This window comes from Palaemon carinicauda, chromosome 24 (assembly GCF_036898095.1).
Source record: "Palaemon carinicauda isolate YSFRI2023 chromosome 24, ASM3689809v2, whole genome shotgun sequence".
Classification (NCBI taxonomy): Eukaryota; Metazoa; Arthropoda; class Malacostraca; order Decapoda; family Palaemonidae; genus Palaemon; species Palaemon carinicauda.
In genome coordinates this window covers 5,778,659-5,796,158 of record NC_090748.1, presented here as the reverse complement: position 1 = coordinate 5,796,158, position 17,500 = coordinate 5,778,659, and the positions used below count along the sequence as shown (strand labels likewise).

Genomic DNA, 17,500 nt, shown 5'->3' with positions numbered 1-17,500 from the left:
AATAAATAATAAATAATAATAATAATAATAATATTTATAATTATTATTATTATTATTATTATTATTATTATTATTATTATTATTATTATTATTATTACTAGCAAAGTTACAACCCTAGTTGGAAAAGCTGGATGGTATAAGCCCAAGGGCTCCAACAGGGAAAAACAACTCAGCGAGGAAACTTGGAAAGGAAAGAAGGAAATAAACAAACTACGAGAGAAGAAATGAACAATTAAAATAAAAAAATTTTAAGAACAATAAGATTAAAATAGATCTTTCATATATAAACAAAAAACTTCAAAAGAACACAGGAAAAAGAAAAATAAAATAGAATAGTGTGCCGGAGTGTCCCTTCAACCAGTAGGTAAGAGGTAAACCTTTAATACCAGTTAAGGTTCACTTCCCCTTTGCCTACACATACACTGAATAGTCTGGCTTATTCTTAACAAATTTCTTTGTCCTCATTCACCAGACAACACTGAGATTACCAAACAATTCTTCTTTGCTCAAGGGGTTAACTACTGCACTGTAATTGTTCAGTGGCTACCTTCCTCTTGGTAAGGGCAGAAGAGACTTTTTACCTATGGTAAGCAGCTCTTCTAGGAGAAGGACACTCTAAAATTAAACCATTGTTCTCTAGTCTCGGGTAGTGCCAAGCCTCTGTACCATGATCTTCCATTGTCTTAAGTTAGAGTTCCTTGCTTGAGGGTACACTATTCTATCTAATTTCTCTTTCTCTTGTTTTGTTAAAGTTTTTATAGTCTATACAGGAAATACTTATTTTAATGTTGTTACTGTTATTAAAGTACTTTATTTTTCCTTGTTACCTTCCCTCACTGGGATATTTTCCCTGTTGGAGACATTGGGCTTATAGCATCCTCCTTTCCCACCTGGGGTAGTGGCTTAGTAAGTAAGTAAGTAAGTAAGTAAGTAAGTAAGTAAGTAAGTAAGTAAGTAAGTAAGTAATAATAATAATAATAATAATAATAATAATAATAACAATAAAAGTCACGAGATTCAACAGTCTAAATAGGCATAGGATCATTATCAACACGAGCCTAATTTTTTTCATGTCCTGTTCATTGATCTTACGTTATTATTTTCATGAAAAAATATTCTTTATATATGTCACTATCGCTACCGCCGTTATCATGACTATTATCACTTAAACTTTACAATGTTTCGTTTCCAAATCTTTAAAATATTAATGATTACACTGATTAAGTTATTGGTAATGATTGACTGATAGATTTAGAGTTTTCTGGCATTGCTCAAATCTAAATAACTGCTCTATATAACTAGGGCACGCTCTTTCATTCTTTTTTCTCTTCCTCTTGTTTTTATGAAGTTTCTATAGTTTATATATGTTAGATCTAATTTAATGTTATTAATTATCTTAGAATATTTTATTTTTATTGTTATTACCTCTCTCGCAATTTATTTATTTCCTAGGTTCCTTTCCTCACAGAGCTATTTTCCCTACTGGAGCCCTTGGGCTTATAGCATCATGCTATTCCAACTAGGGTTGTAGCTTAGCTAGTAATAATAATAATAATAATAATAATAATAATAATAATAATAATGTTTAACAATATAGCATTGCAGATTTTGACACTGATTTACTCAAAAAATCACAGCAAATAAACAATAACCAGATAAAATAATTTCCACAAAACAACACATTTAACTTCTTTATAATGAAACTTGAGTTTCCTTCGACCATTCAAGTTTCCAAACTCCAATTAAACGAGAAACGAAGATTTCTGAAACTCTTCTCAATTACCTCTCACCTTTTACTCAACTGGCAATGAACTATATTATTTATTATTGTTGATGTTGTTATTTATTTTGTTTTTTTGTTTGTTTATTATTATCAAAAGCTAGGCTATAACCCTAGTTGGAAAAGCAAGATGCTATAAGCCTAAGGAGTTAAACAGGGAAAATAGCACAATGAGGAAAGGAAACAATGAAATATATAAACTACATGAGAAGAATAAACAACCAAAATAAAATATTCCAAGCTAACAACATTAAATAAGATCATTCATATGTAAACAATAAAGACCTAAAAAATAGAGGAAAAGAAATGAGATAGAATGGTGTACCCGAGTGTACCCTCAAGCAAGAGAACTATATCCCAAGACAGTGGAAGGCCAGGGTACAGAAGCTATGGAACTACCCAAGACTAGAGAACAATGGTTTGACTTTCGAGTGCCCTTCTCTGGAAGAGCTGCTTACCATACCTAAAGAGTTTCTTCTACACATTACTTCACAGTAAAATTCACATTACCTTATTATATATTCACCATTTCCCTTTGGGTATTTATTCCCAAAGTCAAGTATTACAAATTTAGCAATTGGCTATCAAATTGAACTTATCCTAAACGACCTGATATTGATATTGATATCTTTATGGGCCATTGTTACAATAAAAATGTGTCCTAAACGACCTGATATTGATATTGATATCTTTATGGGCCATTGCTACAATAAAAATGTGTCCTAAACGACCTGATATTGATATTGATATCTTTATGGGCCATTGCTACAATAAAAATGTGTTATAAACATTAGTAGCACAGCCCAAATCCATTAAGCATGAAGCTTTTAAATAAACCCTATTTAACATAAAAAGAAGGACATACAAGTGTTATGACCTAGTTGAACACACACACAACTAGAGACACCTCAGACACCGAATGAAGACGATTTGTAGCTTCTAACGAGACATCGTGAATGTCTTTAAAGTAAACATAGGTAGTAAGTTGGCCAGGGCACCAGCCATCCGTTGAGATACTACCGCTAGGAAGTTATGGGGGTCTTTTGACTAGCCAGACAGTACTACATTGGATCCTTCTCTCTGGTTAAGGTTCATTTAACGTTTAACTAAACACACACCGAATAGTCTGCCCCATCTTTACATATTCTCCTCTGTCCTCATGCACCTGACAACACTGAGATTACCAAACGATTCTTCTTCACCCAAGGGGTTAACTACTGCACTGTAATTGTTCAGTGGCCACTTTCCTCTTGATAAGGGTAGAAGAGACTCTTTAGCTATGGTAGGCAGCTCTTCTGGGAGAAGGACACTCCAAAATCAAACCATTGTTCTCTAGTCGTGGGTAGTGCAATAGCGTCTGTACCATGGTCTTCCATTGTCTTGGGCTAGAGTTCTCTTGCTTGAGGGTACACTTTGGCACACTATTCTATTTTAATTCTCTTCCTCTTGTTTTGTTAAAGTTTTTTAGTTTCTATAGGAGATATTCATTTTAATGTTACCGTTCTTAAAATATTTTAATTTTCCTCGTTTCCTTTCCTCACTGGGCAATTTGTCCCTGTTGAAGCCATTGGGCTTATAGCATCTTGTTTTTCCAACTAGGGTTGTAGCTTAATAATAATAATAATAATAATAATAATAATAATAATAACTAAAAATTTCTTACAAATTGACCCTTTATCCATTCTTTTTGCAATTCAACTGACTATTAACATAGGACTTATCTAAACCAAATCATGTTTTGAGTTTTAAAGGCTGGCAAGATTCGCTTTGAGATATTTCTAGTAAAGTTTACTAACAGGAGTTAGATATTGGAGCCAGTGAGACCATTCAACGCCAAAGTAATTGGGTAAAACTAAGCAGTTACACCAAGAAGTAATAGCTACAAGAGTTCAGAAGACAAGAAAAAAAAAGAGGAAATTGAATAAAAGGCTAAAAAGTGGGTGCATCTAGAAGCCGCAAAGAAGTCAAAACAGTTGAGTAAAGTAATAATACCTTTAGTGAAGAGGTGTAAAAGGTGGCCATACTAGAGCAGAGATTTGCTTGTAAGTTACTATCGAAGGAGAAAGAGGTTGTTATTTATGCATAGGATGGCCATTTTTTGCATTTTACCAAGGGCAGGGAAAGTTTCATCTGATCTTTTGTATAACCAACCATGACCTTAGTTAACCTAAATCATGATGTTCTTTAAATTTCTGGCTTGGATGCACAAAAATTTATAAATAATGAATGCATGCCCCTATAAACATACATACATATAGATAAATATATACATATGGTTGCAGAGTATATATATGCAATGACTAAACGAGCATTGCTAATCATAGTGTGCCATACCAATGTGGTCAATGCAAGACGAAACTTTTACACCGATTTAAAAAAGTAATGATATTTTTATAGTTTATATAGGAGATATTTATTTTAATGTTTCTGTTCTTAAAATATTTTATTTTTCCTTGTTTCCTTTCCTCACTGGGCTATTTTCCCTGTTGGAGCCCTTGGGTTTATAGCATTCTGTAGCTTAGCAATTAATAATAATAATAATACTGGTTAAATTACAGAAACTAGTTAGCCATAAAAAAAATTAAATAATAGCATAGGGTTGTTGTGGCCTAATGGGTATCGTCTCTGCCTGGTGTGTGGCAAACGGGGGTTTGAGTCCCGCTCAGACACGTTAGTTAATTTAGTGTCTGCAACCTTACTATCCTTGTAAGCTAAGGTTGGGGGGGTTTGGTGAAGGTCTATCTGCTGAGTCATCAGAAGTCATTGCCTGGCCCTCCATGGTCCTTGCTTGGGTGGAGAGGAGGCTTGGGCGTTGATTATATGGTCAGTCTCTAGACAATTGTCCTGTTTGCTAGGGCAATGTCACTGTCCCTTGCCTTTGCCATCCATGAGCGCCCTATAAAGCCTTTAAAACACACATATATTTGAGATATTTAAACAGGGCCAAATAAAGAATTAAAAGCCCTCCCCCCCCCCCTTAGGTGGTTATGAAAACTCGTTCTTTTTATTTCATATTTGGTAAACCAAAGGGCTAAGATAGAGCTACTCTAGAATATTTTGTGGGGAATGTTTCTTTCAACACTTGAATTACATTTACACACCATATAATTTTAATGGTATCCTTTAATATTATCATTAAGCCATGTTACATTTCTACGTTGGTCATTGATGATATTTCTAGATCTGCTACTACTTACAGTAAAGCAGGAAATTTTACTTGATAATAGTTTCAGTTATTATAAATGCTACATACATTCATTGTTTTTGGAACGACGTTTGCATTTCACCGGCCCAATAAAACATTGTTACTTCATCGTTTCAAAAGCGTCAAGACAAACAGAGAACAGAGAGAGAGAGATTCGCTGTTAATAACAATTCATCTGTAAGAAAGCGCTAGTTTAAACTCCGAAGTCATGGGATATAGTCGTTTGCTCTTAAAACATTTCCAGCACATGTTTCCGTACTTTCCCATTACTTTGCCCCGTTATTCCACTAGATTTAGTCTAATTCTCTATCTAAATTTACCTAAAAGGGGCCCCCAACTCGCTTCTGATTGCTAGCGAAGGGTAACTCTTGATGTAAAGCTGAATTTTTCCTGCAGTTGATATATCATAGTTTGCTGTCTCCGACTGCTGCAAACTGCTTTATCGCCTGTTGTCAGGCGAATGAGTGATTGATGACGGAACCTGGATATCATAAGAGGATTCTCGATTTTATTCATTTACATTTGAAACGGAATCAGAAATTTGTAACCGAATAGGTATAGCATACAATTATGAAAATACTCATTAGTTATAAATGTAAAGGGCATACATATATATATATATATATATATATATATATATATATATATATATATGTGTATGTGTGTGTGTGTGTAAAACAAGCCACCCAAATGATCTGATAATGTTTTCATAAACATTTATCCTTCCCCCTAAACATAAATTTTCCATAAACAGTGTTAAAACAGACTACACCCTCAAACACCCACCTGTAATTTATCTCTCTCTCTCTCTCTCTCTCTCTCTCTCTCTCTCTCTCTCTCTCTCTCTCTCTCTCTCCTTCATTACAACATGTATCTATGTAGTTATATTCTTCTACCGCCTAAGACGAGGTATACATTGTTTCCAATCTTTCCACTTGATACGATCTTTTAACAGCAATAACTTTTCCACTTGAATCCATCTCGATGTTTACCACACTCAATTAATTTTACGACAATGTTCATACGTAAATAATTCATCTGATGTATATACTGTAAACTCATCATATTACTTATTTTGCATTGTCTCCACACCTGACTCCATATTCGAATTTTGCCCAAAATTTTAAAATGTACATGTGTAATATATATATGTATATGTGTATATATATATATGTATATATATATATATATGTATATATATATATATATATATATATATATATATATATATATGAAATAGAACCATTAGGAAAATGAAAATATATTAGTGAAAGCTGACTATTTTCATATCATTATTATTATTATTATCATTATTATTATTATTATTATTATTATTATTATTATTATTATTATTATTATTATTATTATTATTATTATTATTATTTGCTTCATGAAAACTTAAAGAAGTAGGACGAAACTCCTCGGGTGTTTTCTCTAAAGAAAATTTTTTATAGACAAGTGCAACTCAAAATTGCCGTTTTTGATGTAAAAGATTCAGAAAATGATTTTCCATATTTTAAGCCAAAAGACTCGTGGTGGGGAAAGGGAATTTTCTTTGAATTTAGGGATATATGTTAATCTGTCTCTTGATGTGTTTTTACTGTATACAGTGAATAGATGTGAAATGTTTATAATGGTACAATGTGAATGGATGTAGATAAATAAATGTGCAAACAAGATGGGAATACTGTATGTAAATATATACATACATATATATATATATATATATATATATATATATATATATATATATATATATATATATATATATATATATATATATATATATATATATTATATATATATATATATAATATATATATATATATATATATAGATATATGATATATAGATATATATATATATATATATATATATATATATATATATATATATATATATATATATAAATATATATATATACATGCTTGAGGATATACTCAGGTACATTATTCTATCTAATTTCTCTTCCTCTTGTTTTGTTAAAGTATTTATAATTTATATAAGAATTATTTATTTTAATGTTACTGTCATTAAAATATTTTATTTTTCCTTTTTCGTTTCCTCACTGGGCTATTTTCCCTATTGGGGCCCCTGGGCTTATAGCATTCTGCTTCTCCAACTAGGGTTGTAGCTTAGCAATTAATAATAAAAATAATAAAAACAATAATATATATATATATATATATATATATATATATATATATATATACTGTGTGTGTATATATATATATATATATATATATATATATATATATATATATATATATATATATATATATCACATTCAGTAAATGAAATTTTCTCTGATGAATGTTTATATTTTTTTAATCCTTCAATAAGTAACATGTGGTAAAAATAAAAAATAAATAATTCCTTCTCATATGATATTTCATGAATGATTACATGGTATAATTTGTCATGTACCCTACTGCCTTGCTTGCTGCCACTTTTCTTTTCATTCTTTTCACAATGTGCTCATTTCATCCACCCCCCCCCCCCCCTCCAGGACTTCCCATCTTTTCCCTCTGATATAAACCGAGATATCTTTAAAAAGTCCAGTGTGCAAGTGGTCACCTCATTCATCACGCAGGCAGTGCAACTTTCATTTTCTAGTTTCCCCTCTTCCCATTTAACTCTGAATGGGTCAGTCCATTTTATCTCCACCTTCTCAACTAACTTATTCGCGTCTATCTTTTCCCCTTCGTTCCTCCCACCGTGTACATCAGCACCATTTCCTTCTCAGTTTCCTTTTATTGATATTGGTCGTACCCTGTCCTTCCCTCCTCTTTCGAATAGCTTATTCTCATAAACGTAAAACCTTATATCAACAATTCACCTCTATATAGGTGTCTTCTTAACACTCACGATGAAAATTAAGAGAGAGAGAGAGAGAGAGAGAGAGAGAGAGAGAGAGAGAGAGAGAGAGAGAGAGAGAGAGAGAGAGAGAGAGAGAGAACGCAAAACTCTTACCTAGGGAAGCGTACATACTTTTATTTTCCAGCAAAAACTAATACTAACAAGAGCAATCATTGATTTTTTTACCTCTGCCAAGGGTTATTGGAGTCGTCCATGGCCTAAGATTTATCTGTAGTGGAAATTTCGTCAAAATCCGTCAATTTGTTTTTTTTTTTACTTAATCTTTAAAATGGCGATAAATGCAAATCCGGATCCGGATCATCTTTAAAATTTAATGGGGTCGTCCATGATCTAAGATCTATCTGTGGTGAAATTTTCACAAAAATCCATCTGATACTTTTGACATAATCTTTAAAATGGCGATAAAAGCAAATCCGGATCCGGATCCTCTTCAAAATTTAATGGGGTCGTCCATGACCTAAGATCTAACGGTGGTAAAAATTTTGTCAAAATCCATCTAATACTTTTATCGTAATCTTTAAAATGGCGATAAATGCAAATCCGGTTCATCTCTAAAAATTTAATGGGGTCGTTCATGACCTAAAATCTATCTGTGATGAAAATTTCGTCAAAACCCATCTAATACTTTTGACGTAATCTTTAAAATGGCGATAAATGCAAATCAGGATCTAGAATCCGGATCATCAAAATTTAAAGGGGTCGTTCATGACCTAAGATCTATCTGTGGTAAAAATTTCGTCAAAATCCGTCCAGTAGTTTTGACGTAATCCTGTCCACAAACACAGACAAATAAATAGGGAAAAAAATAAGCTAGAATCCGGATCCAGATCATCTCCAAAATGTAATGGGGTCGTCCATGACCTAAGATCTATCTGTGGTAAAAAAAATTTCGTCAAAATCCGTCAAGTAGTTTTGAGGTAATCTTGTCCACAGACAGACAAATAAATGAACCGACTCGATCGGATAACATCCTCGACAGAGGTAATTAAAATTGTGGCCGTACGGTTGATATCCGGAATTTGACCTTTTGCTTGACCTTGACCTTGGACTTGACCTAGACATTTTACCTTTAACATGTATTAATTGGCGTGGATTTTTATACATTAAAATATGGACCAAGTTTGAAGTCTCTACGACAACGATGTCCAACCTTATGGCTGATTACGAGAAATGGGCATTTTGCTTGCCCCTGACCTTGACTTTCCAAATTTTAATCATTTCCAGCTTTTTACATTACAGTTAATCCCTGCAAGTTTCATTACTCTAAGATTAAAATTGTGGCCAATAAGCTGTTTACAAACAAACACACACACAAGCAAACAGAAACAGGGGGTAAAACATAACCTCCTTCCAACTTCGTTGGCGGAGATAGAGGGGCACACCAAGCAGTCTTATTGCTCTACAGCGTTCTTATACTTGACGTATTTTCTTCAAAATCTATTAGATTTATCCTTGGGTCATACCCCACATGTCCACCAAGTTAAAATTTGTTCTGTAGTTTTTGCTTAATAGTGATCTCAAACTAAGAAAACCTAACGAAATATTTGCCATTTACTTAACACTCGATTATTATCAAAGTACTGCTACGTATTTGTACTTTGATGTACTTTACCTAAATCTTTAAAGATTCATCTAGACCATACCTAACATTACTACCAAGTTTGGTCAAAATCGGTACAGTAGTTTTTGTGTAAAGTTGCTTACAAACAAACAAACAAACTGAGGACAAAAATAGAGGATTTGCGTGATATATGTGTTGTGACTTTCACAACAGTCGTCAGTACCCTAATCATCATCCACAAACCGCAATTTTTTAACGAGCTCGTAAAAGCTATCATTTTCCCTCAAGCATTTTCCAGAGAATATTTCGTAACAGTTTCTAAAGGATTGAGGCTTCAAACTCGAACACTAATTGAATTTGTTAATCAAAAGTTTTACTGATGAAACGAATGGGATAGGGAAAACCAGTGGGCCCAAAATATTCCAAGTAATAATAAAAACGAATAGGTTAATCAAAGGGGCAAGAGTATATACTGTTTCGTAAGAGGGTATTACTAAACATGTCGAAAATGTGGAAAGGACATTCCATGACCTTGATTATTACATGAAAAAGTAATATGACGTTGATACCAGATTAATTTTTGACAACGAGATCCTTCGAACCTATTAAGAGCGTATTTTCATGCAACAGTTAAGGTCATCTAGTCTTTTATATTTTCATTCCAAACTAATATCGTTCTATTTTTCAATATAGCACTGAACTCGCTCTGATCTCCCCCCCCCCCAAAAAGAAAGAAAAAAAAAAGCCAAGATAAATATATAGTCAGTCTATAATTTGGATGTGATGATTAAATATATGAAAGGAAAACCTTATTTCAAGTTTGTGGGGTATATATTATTTTTGCACCAGCCCCCATATATATATATATATATATATATATATATATATATATATATATATGTATATATATATATATATATATATATATATATATATATATACACATATATATACATATATATACACATATATACATACATATATATACACATATATACATACATATATATATATATACATATATATATATTATATATACATATATATATACAGTATATTATATAGATATATAAAATCATCAGCCATTACTAGTCCACCACAGAATAAAGGCTTTAGAAATGTCCCTCCAATCGTCTGTTAATGGTCAGTCTATGCCAGTCCACATCCACAAACTTTCTTAATTTGCCAATCCATCGTCTTCTCTTCCTTCCCCTGCTTCTTTTGCAATTTTAGGGATTTATTCTTTTGTTATTCTTGTCTACCTATTGTCTGTCATTCTCATTACATGTCCTGCCCATGTCTTTTTTTTCATGCAAGTTGTTAGAATATCCTCTACTTTAGTTTGCTCTCGTATCCATGTTGCTCTTTTTTCTTTTTCTAACTGTTAATCCCATCATTATTCCTTTCATAGCTCTGTAAGTTGTAACTAGCTTATGTGTTAAGGCTTTAGTAAGGTTCCAAGTTTCTAATGGCTAAGTTAGTACTGGTAGGCCCATCCCACTAAATACTTTTCTTTTTAGAGAATATAAATACATATACAGTATATATATATATATATATATATATATATATATATATATATATATATATATAAATTTAATTTGTGTGCATGCAAACTGGATATAGTGAACGAATGTGGTATGCATGCTGTACTACCAACCCCTCATTTACATCTCTAAAATATTAAACATTGCTGGCTGTCTACATTCAGACATTTGGATACACTACAGACACAAACATACACACACTAGTCTGCTCTCTCTCTCTCTCTCTCTCTCTCTCTCTCTCTCTCTCTCTCTCTCTCTCTCTCTCAAATTATATTATGAAAATCTAGTTAGAAGTACATTATAGTACTGTACTCTATCCCTATAAATCTTATTAACGTACGTGCATGCATGGCAACACACTTGCCATCTCTCAAGCAGTGAATAGTAAAGGAAGTATCGTTTGTGGGCGCATCATTATTCATGCTATCATGATAAGAGTTCCTAAGGGCCACTTTAGGATAGAATTCCTCTTGCACGTGGAGCTTCCCGGTTTGGCGCACTGGTAAAAGGGATATCACACGGTGGGATAACCACTGTGAATGCAAAAATCCCTTTTTTGGCAGTGCAGTCATCCGATAGACTGCCACTACATTTTCATGATGTACGTGTAAATTTTTTCCTAAACCTAAAATTATAACTGTCTTTATGTTATTTTATCTTTTCCTTTTTTCAAAATCTGTATACCACTTCCCTAATTACAAAATACCTCGCGACTTCGTTTATCCACTCCTCTATAATACTGGTGATAATAAAAAAGTGATAAAAACTCATACCAACATTTTTAAACATAGGCGTACACATAAGCACATAGATGATAATATTCATACAGAAATATTTAAACATACATTTCATCATCATCATCGTCATCACCTCCCACGCCTATTGACGCAAAGGGCCTTAGTTACATTTCGCCAGTCGTCTCTATCTTGAGCTTTTAATTCAATACTTCTCCATTCATCGTCATCTACTTCACGCTTCATAGTCCTCAGCCATGTAGGCCTGGGTCTCCCAACTCTTCTAGTTGAAATCTGGTGAACTAATCTCTCCTGGGAAGTGCGAAAAGCATGCCCAAACCATCTCCATCTACCCCCATCATGATCTCATCCACATATGACACTTGAGTAATCTCTTATATTCTTCTGAGGGCTTTGTTCTCAAATCTACATAATTTGTTGGATATTGTTTCATTGTCATACGACTCATATCATACAGTAACACCGACCTCACTAATCCGAAGACTTGAAGATACCATATTCCTTTCCAGAGATATTCAAAACCGTAGCGAATGCTATGATTACGCTTTGTTAAGCTTTCATATCAGCTTTAGCCGTCATAAATCAAGCATTAAGCTACCAAACAGGTGACAGCCATTCACAAAAGACCTATGCTGTTTCAGTAATTGTTCGACATGAACTGACAAAACCAACAGCGCTTCTTATGTCGAGATAAAGTTTCCTGCTTGAACATCAACAACTTAGCGATGTTTAAAGGTTTAAAGGACACTCATGAATAGTAGAGATAAGGGGCAGTGACAACGCCCTAGAGACTGACCATTTATGAATATAATCAGTGATAAGGGCCCTCTCCACCCAAGCTAAGACCAGGGAGAGCCGGGCAATGGTTGCTGATGACTCAACAAGTAGACCAATATGCTCCCCAAATCCCCATCCTTATCTAACAATGATAGTAAGGTTGCAGACACTACAGGAAGCTATCAAGCTTGAGCGGGTCTCGAACCCAAATCCAACAGAACGCCAGGCAGGGACGTTTCCAATAGGCCACCACAACAAAGATGTCAAGAGTAGCTTATGTTTTCCTTCCTATGTATCCCAGTATTTACATTTTCTGATTATGCTCTTGCATTTCTAAACTTCAATATGCTAACCACAAAATAGTTTTAAGAGCTATTTATATATGTATATAATATATATATATATATATATATATATATATATATATATATATATATATATATATATATACATATATACATATATATATATATATATATATATATATATGTATGTATATATATATATATATATATATATATATATATATATATATATATATATATATATTTCAAAGAGAAAACATTGAAATATTTTTTATCTAATTAACAGAGATAATCGAAGTGGGTCTATTAATTACAAAACCTTTAGTCACTACATGTCTTCCAGTTTTTTAAAACTTTTCCAGTTCACTCTTTTTTAACAACCTTGAGATCTCGACAGACATAAGGATGCCAGAAAATTCTCTCACTCAATCAATCAATCTCTACAGACATAAATGAATAATAATAATAATAATAATAATAATAATAATAATTATTATTATTATTATTATTATTATTATTATCGTTACTACACTTTACAATAAGCTATATAGTAAAGACGTATTTAACTAAGGTTTTATGAACAGCAACAAAATGTCTACCGATCAAACTGAAATCCAGAGAAATATCTATCAGAAAATCTCCAGTTCCTTGAATTTTCATTTCCAGGATATCGTCGGTCGAGACAAAAAATCCCCTCCGTCTGATTCCAGGCTTCCAGATCAAATCCCATCTTGTCTTACCAAATTGACTTTACATAAGCGGGAATCATTTCACCATTTCCAGGGAAAAATAAAAAATCAGTTTAACATTTCCAGCGAAACTAAAAAAATCGGTTTACCATTTCCCGCGAAAAAGCAAAAAAATCAGTCTACTATTTCCAGCGAAAAAAAAAAATCAGTTTACCATTTCCAGCAAAAAACAAAAAATCAGTTTACCATTTCCAGCAAAAAATTAAAAAAAAATCAGTTTACCATTTCCAGCAAAAAAAAAAAAAAAAGGTACCATTTCCAGCAAAAAACAAAAAATCAGTTTACCATTTCCAGCAAACAAATAAAAAAATCAGTTTACCATTTCCAGCAAAAAAATTTAAAAAAATTCAGTACCATCTCCAGCAAAAAACAGTTTATCATTTCCTGCGAAAAAAAATCAGTTTACCATTTCCAGCAAAAAAACAAAAAATCAGTTTACCATTTCCAGCGAAAAACAAAAAATCAGTTTACCATTTCTAGCGAAAAACAAAAAATCAGTTTCCATTTCCAGCGAAAAAGCAAAAAAATCAGTTTACCATTTCCAGCAAAAAATTAAAAAAATCAGTTTACCATTTCCAGCAAAAAAATTTTAAAAAAATTCAGTACCATCTCCAGCATAAAACAGTTTATCATTTGCAGCGAAAAAAAATCAGTTTACCATTTGCAGCGAAAAACAAAAAATCAGTTTACCATTTCCAGCGAAAAACGAAAAAAAATCAGTTTACCATTTCCAGCGAAAAACAAAAAATCAGTTTACCATTTGCAGCGAAAAACAAAAAATCAGTTTACCATATGCAGCGAAAAACGAAAAAAAATCAGTTTACCATTTTCAACAAAAAACAAAAAATCCGTTTACCATTTCCAGCGAAAAACAAAAAATCAGTTTACCATTTCCAGCGAAAAACAAAAAATCAGTTTACCATTTCCAGCGAAAAACAAAAGATCAGTTTACCATTTCCAGCAAAAAAAAAAAAAAATCAGTTTACCATTTCCAGCAAAAAAAATTAAAAAAAATTCAGTACCATCTCCAGCATAAAACAGTTTATCATTTCCAGCGAAAAAAAAATCAGTTTACCATTTGCAGTGAAAAACAAAAAATTCAGTTTACCATTTGCAGCGAAAAACAAAAAATCAGTTTACCATTTGCAGAGAAAAACGAAAAAAATCAGTTTACCATTTCCAGCAAAAAACAAAAAATCAGTTTACCATTTGCAGCGAAAGACGAAAAATCAGTTTACCATTTGCAGCGAAAAACAAAAAATTAGTTTACCATTTCCAGCGAAAAACAAAAAATCAGTTTACCATTTCCAGCAAAAAAAAAAAAATCAGTACCATCTCCAGCATAAAACAGTTTATCATTTCCAGCGAAAAAAAAAATCAGTTTACCATTTGCAGCGAAAAACAAAAAATCAGTTTACCATTTCCAGCGAAAAACAAAAAATCAGTTTACCATTTGCAGCGAAAAACGAAAAAAATCAGTTTACCATTTCCAGCGAAAAACAAAAAATAAGTTTGCCATTTGCAGCGAAAAACAAAAAATCAGTTTACCATATGCAGCGAAAAACAAAAAATCAGTTTACCATTTGCAGCGAAAAACAAAAAATAAGTTTGCCATTTCCAGCGAAAAACAAAAAATCAGTTTACCATTTGCAGCGAAAAACAAAAAATCAGTTTACCATTTGCAGCGAAAAACAAAAAATCTGTTTACCATTTGCAGCAAAAAACAAAAAATCAGTTTACCATTTGCAGCGAAAAACAAAAAATCAGTTTACCATTTCCAGCGAAAAACAAAAAATCAGTTTACCATTTCCAGCAAAAAACAAAAAATCAGTTTACCATTTCCAGCGAAAAACAAAAAATCAGTTTACCATTTGCAGCGAAAAAAAAAATCAGTTTACCATTTGCAGCGAAAAACGAAAAAATCAGTTTACCATTTCCAGCGAAAAACAAAAAATCAGTTTACCATTTCCAGCGAAAAACAATAAATCAGTTTACCATTTCCAGGGAAAAACAATTAATCAGTTCACCATTTCCAGCGAAAAAACAAAAAACCAGTTATTATTATTATTATTATTACTAGCTAAGCTACAACCCTAGTTGGAAAAGCAAGATGCCATAAGCACAAGGGCTCCAACATGGAAAAATAGCCTAAAGAGGAAGGAAATAAAGAAATAAATAAACGATATAAGAAGTAATGAAAAATAAAATTATATATTTCAATAACATTAACATTAAACCAGTGAAAAACTAAAAAATCAGTTTACCATTTCCAGTGAAAAACAAAAAATCAGTTTACCATTTCCAGCGAAAAACAAAAAATCAGTTTACCATTTCCAGCGAAAAAAAAAATCAGTTTACCATTTCCAGCGAAAAACGAAAAAAAATCAGTTTATTTCCAGCGAAAAACAAAAAATCAGTTTACCATTTCCCAGCGAAAAACAAAAAATCAGTTTACCATTTCCAGCAAAAAACAAAAAATCAGTTTACCATTTCCAGCGAGAAACAAAAAATCAGTTTACCATTTCCAGCGAAAAACAAAAAATCATTTACCATTTCCAGCGAAAAAAAAAATCAGTTTACCATTTCCAGCGAAAACCAAAACGCTGTAAGAGAGAAACACCTAACCTAATCTCATTCTTTCCATAAAAGCCTTATGGACTTGATCTTTAAGCAGCTTATTTGGTATATGGAAGCTAGATCCTCGAGACTCGCTATCCCGGAGACTCTTGGGATCATTCAAAAATGGGAATCAACTCTTGATGCGATGTGAGATGGAAAATAACAAGTTGTTTTTCGTCATTATGAGAATCTGCTAAAAAAAATCGTGTTCTAGTACCTATATTGAAAGAGCTGCAATATTGATAACCATTATATTGTCTGTTTCCTATACCAGAGGACGGTTACATTGCAAAAGCATTCAAGTTTTTTATTACACAGCCGTCTTATAAGCAAATTCCCATAGCGGCCCCGAGTATCCCAGTCTCGCATCAAACCCAGCCCCATACTCACTCTCTCTCTCTCTCTCTCTCTCTCTCTCTCTCTCTCTCTCTCTCTCTCTCTCTCTCTCCTCTTCAACAAACCCCAGCCCCATATACTCTCTCTCTCTCTCTCTCTCAACAAACCCAGCCCCATATACTCTCTCTCTCTCTCTCTCTCTCTCTCTCTCTCTCTCTCTCTCTCTCTCTCAACAAACCCAGCCCCATATACTCTCTCTCTCTCTCTCTCTCTCTCTCTCTCTCTCTCCTCTCTCTCTCTCTCTCTCTCTCTCTCTCTCTCTCTCTCTCTCTCTCTCTCTCAACAAACCAGGCCTATTCTCTCTCTCTCTCTCTCTCTCTCTCTCTCTCTCAACAAACCAGGCCCATTCTCTCTCTCTCTCTCTCTCTCTCTCTCTCTCTCTCTCTCTCTCTCTCATCTCTCTCTCTCTCTCTGTAAATCAAAGTAGTGTATACAATGGCTGTAACATTGCAAGAAAAAGAGAATTAAAGTGTCCCGAAGCCCTGTCCTTCTGGATACAAGGCAGGGAAGCATTCCAAAATCCATTTCTAAGTACACCGATATTGCCTTTCATGAGCTGTACGCTCTCTCGCAGCTCTTTGTTCCATCACTTTTCCCTATTAACTCAAACTTCTCTGTCCTCGTCCTTATTTGCTATTACAACAATTGCTCAAACATATAACATTACCATCACCCGTAAAATATATAAATAAATTCATCTCCCCATCAAAAGGAAACAATGATGATGATGATGATGATAATAAAAATAACGATATTAAATTGATCACAAACCAGTTTCTCTAGCAATTAAAATCAATATCAGTTATAAGGTAAATGTTGTAACTAGATTTTCAGCTTCCTCAAAAAAAAAAAAAAAAAAAAAAAAAAAAAAAAAAAAAAAAAAAAAAAAAAAAAAAAAAACCGATATCGTAAACCGTAGTAAAAAG

The 17,500-nt window shown here is 32.9% G+C and overlaps 1 protein-coding gene and 1 long non-coding RNA gene across 2 annotated transcripts in view; one reads left to right on the top strand and one right to left on the bottom strand.

The window, feature by feature from the left end:
• LOC137617794 (uncharacterized) overlaps window positions 1-17,500 on the bottom strand; it is a 372,403-nt gene that overhangs the window by 300,288 nt on the left and 54,615 nt on the right. The window lies entirely within an intron of this gene.
• The window catches only part of glob1 (globin 1), a 496,433-nt gene that overhangs the window by 466,250 nt on the left and 12,683 nt on the right, over window positions 1-17,500 (top strand).